Source organism: Osmerus eperlanus, chromosome 6, assembly GCF_963692335.1.
Source record: "Osmerus eperlanus chromosome 6, fOsmEpe2.1, whole genome shotgun sequence".
Lineage (NCBI taxonomy): Eukaryota > Metazoa > Chordata > Actinopteri > Osmeriformes > Osmeridae > Osmerus > Osmerus eperlanus.
This window is the reverse complement of record NC_085023.1, coordinates 7,364,059-7,368,362: the sequence shown is the minus strand read 5'-3', so window position 1 is coordinate 7,368,362 and position 4,304 is coordinate 7,364,059.

The following is a 4,304-nucleotide window of genomic DNA, read 5'->3' as shown; positions in this document are numbered from 1 at the left end:
CAAGATAACCTAGACGCAAAACTGTACGTCCAATCCAAAATCTAATGATATTTTCCGAGACCCAAGACTCTGCCGAAACCAGAGATATTCTTTATATGTATGTGTAGTCAGAAATACGACTCTACCTGCAGTTTCAAAAACGTGTTCCTTCTGCTTTCCTGGTGCGTGTTTGTTTGGTTGCCACGGCGATGGAGCAGCTGTGATCGCTAACGAGCTGGGCAGAGAGAATAACTAATGTAGCTAGCAGCATTCCAACAAATATAATAAATGTAGCTGCAATGAGCAATGGAGGGGCCAAGCAGTCCAGAGCAGGACAGTAAAGAATATATTGTGCTTATTAAAGTTATGCATTGTGCTTATTAAAGTTATGAACTTAGAAGTGTGCTCAGGCTCAAACATTGGGTCTCACACTGGGTGTGGGAAGCAGGCTGTTCTTTGTGTCTCTATCTCTTCATTTTCAGAAACAACCTTGAAACCGGGTGGAGACGGCACCCGAGCAGGTGGGACGCGTAGGCAAGAACAACTCCCTGACGCACGAGAGAACAAGCTGAAACCTTTTTGATACTTGTGTTTCAATTGCATTGTATATAATATGCTGGGGCAGGGAAAGATAGCCAGTTGGACTTCGTGAACCAGCCCAAACTCTGTTGCGGGTAGGGAAACTTAGACAACCCCAGAGCTCTGTACTTGTTGATTTCCAACTGCTGCATTAAAGCTGATATTATCGGACCTCTGCGACTCCAGACCACTCTTTCTAGAACACAGATTTGTGTCATTGGATACCATCATTACATATTGGAATAGACACATAGAATTAAGAATCCTTCAAATGGTGACCCCGACGCTGAAAAGAGGGAGTCCAGAGAGTTCCGGCCCAAACCAGAGATATTCTTTATATGTATGTGTAGTCAGAAATACGACTCTACCTGCAGTTTCAAAAACGTGTTCCTTCTGCTTTCCTGGTGCGTGTTTGTTTGGTTGCCACGGCGATGGAGCAGCTGTGATCGCTAACGAGCTGGGCAGAGAGAATAACTAATGTAGCTAGCAGCATTCCAACAAATATAATAAATGTAGCTGCAATGAGCAATGGAGGGGCCAAGCAGTCCAGAGCAGGACAGTAAAGAATATATTGTGCTTATTAAAGTTATGCATTGTGCTTATTAAAGTTATGAACTTAGAAGTGTGCTCAGGCTCAAACATTGGGTCTCACACTGGGTGTGGGAAGCAGGCTGTTCTTTGTGTCTCTATCTCTTCATTTTCAGAAACAACCTTGAAACCGGGTGGAGACGGCACCCGAGCAGGTGGGACGCGTAGGCAAGAACAACTCCCTGACGCACGAGAGAACAAGCTGAAACCTTTTTGATACTTGTGTTTCAATTGCATTGTATATAATATGCTGGGGCAGGGAAAGATAGCCAGTTGGACTTCGTGAACCAGCCCAAACTCTGTTGCGGGTAGGGAAACTTAGACAACCCCAGAGCTCTGTACTTGTTGATTTCCAACTGCTGCATTAAAGCTGATATTATCGGACCTCTGCGACTCCAGACCACTCTTTCTAGAACACAGATTTGTGTCATTGGATACCATCATTACATATTGGAATAGACACATAGAAAATGAATCCTTCAACAGCCTCCATAGCACTTGTGCAACAGTTAAGTCACAACAACCTGTTGCACTCATGCAACACACCAAGTTACCAACATACCAGTGATTTTTCTGGTATAGCACCCCAGCCCTCTGCTCTTCGTAGGAACGATGGAACCTAAGTTTGGTGACAATCGGACAAATGGTTGCTTAGATATGTTCTCACGTCTTGTTTGGCGGCTTTGCTGCCGCTTTTGATCGGCTCTACCGAACAAATGGTTCTGAAAATGGAAAATCCATTTGACACCTTTGTGAAGCTGGGTCTGAAGATTATCTGTGCCAAATTTGGTAAACATAACATTTGGGGAGTGCAAAAGGTTTTTACACTTTTCCATGAAATCCAAAATGGCGGTCGCGTCAAATCGGTGGTTCTGAAATATTATCGAGGTCAGGCTTGGAATCTCACAAGACATCAAGAGACAAAGAAATGACTTTATTAAGGTAAACACTTCAACAGTTATTAGCCAAAACACGTTTATGCTTCCGGCCACGCCCCCTTTTAGTCACATGGCACAATTTTTGGGGGACATCCTCACAATAAGGTTCTGAGACTGTCTACCAAATTAGGTGTCACTGCCTCAAAGAACTGCTGAGATATGACTTCACTTCCTGTTTGGCGGCTTTTCTGCTGAATTTGTCTCACGGACAAACGGTTGTGAGGATCAAAATTGTAGGTGGAGTAGGCTTTCAGAGGTTTTTGATAAAACCGGAAATGGCGGAACGTCTATATAACCGGAAATTCACGTCATGGTGTGCGTTGAACTCGGCTTGATCCAAGAAATCGGACATGCGGTTCAAAAGTTACTTGTGTAGACGCAACTCCAACTTTGACCCGTTGGTGGTGCTAGAGTGCCCAAGTATGAGACATTTACATGTAGCAGACGCTCTTATCCAGTCTCCCTGGCAGAGAAAGAAGGAGGAGGATGAAGGGGAGGAGTTTGGGAGTCAGATGGCTGAGTGGTTAGGGAATTGGGCTAGTAATCAGAAGGTTGCTAGTTCAATTCCCGGCTATGCCAACCAAATGATGTTGTGTCCTTGGGCAAGGCACTTCACCCTACTTGCCTTGGGGGGAATGTCCCTGTACTTACTGTAAGTCGCTCTGGATAAGAGCGTCTGCTAAATGACTGAATGTAAATGTAAGGGGATGTCATCATCATTTGGAGTCAGGTGGCTGAGCGGTTAGAGAATTGGGCTAGTAATCAGAAGGTTGCTGGTTCGATTCCCGGCTGTGCAAAATGACGTTGTGTCCTTGGGCAAAGCACTTCACCCTACTTGCCTCGGGGAGAATGTCCCTGTACTTACTGTAAGTCGCTCTGGATAAGATATATCGGATAAAAAAAATATATATATTTGTATCGGTATCGGCCTTAAAAATCCTTTATCGGTCGGGCTCTACTGTCCCCAATGAGTGTGCCAAACTTCACAACTTTTTTACCAACGTAGAGAAGTTGTGTGTTAAGTGATAGGCTATAGCCCACAACTAACGTAGTATATATAAATCTTAATAACATGTTTATTTATCCAAATATAACATATAATATAGCTGCAAGCAGCAATGGCGGATTCCTCCTTCAAGATGGCAAAATGTTGTAAAATTGACATAGAGATAGTTACACTTCTAGTTAATCCGACTTGAAACTGTAATTTCTGTCAGAAAAAAAAAGAAAAAGTTTAGGGCTCTGGCTATATTAGAACCCACAACCCTTCACATAGCAGCCCTGCGTCTCATCCTACTAAGCCATTCACAGATTTAGATGGTTGCGCGTTCAGTTTTTGTATCACAAAATAAGACATTTCTCCATATGGCAAGCATTGTCAGATTTGGTTAAAGTTCAAACAGTTGTAATTTAGTCCTATTTATATATGGGACATAAAAACGGGACAACGGGAGGACTGGGTTGCTGCTGTAAAGAATAGCTTACTCGTAGTGCTTTAAAAAGGTTGTTTGGGGTGCCATAACTTGTCATGGAAGGGAATTTCAAATCATGCTTAGCATCAGTGGCGATGTGTCCAGGCTTAGGTAACTGAAATGAATTTGCGCAAGGGATTCACCTGAATAATCAATATACGTACTTCATTCGAGCTAACTTGGTTGTGAATCTGACACTACCATGCTTTTGAACGTATGTCCGATTGTCAAAAATTAGGTATCGTTGGATTCCTTAAGCTGAGGTCAACGCACACCCTGGCGTCAATTTCCGGGTATAGGGGCCTATAGATTTTCCGCAATTTACGGTTTTAGCAAAAACCTTTAAAAGCCTACTCCTACAATTTTTGTCAAATCTTTTTATTCATTCCAAACCCCTGATTGCTCGTTGAGTATATTTGCTTGTTAGTGTTTACACATGGATAATTGGTTGTTAAGGGTGTTTGAATTGAGCTGGTTTGAGTTTACTTAACAAACGGCAATGTTTTTTGAATGACAATGGTGACAATTGAGGTGTTTAGACTTTTGCAAAACAGTGTGAACAAACCTGAGAAATGTGTCAAAGGTAAATTGTGTCTAAAGACTGGGGTACATGGTCTTTCTGCTGGGATCTGGCAAATGGTTTTGTGAGGATGGCTTACACACGGGCGTAGCCACGGGTAGGCACAGGCCTACCCAATTTGTTCTAAGGCCTACCCAAAAACGAAAATATCTCAGAAATTATGCACCG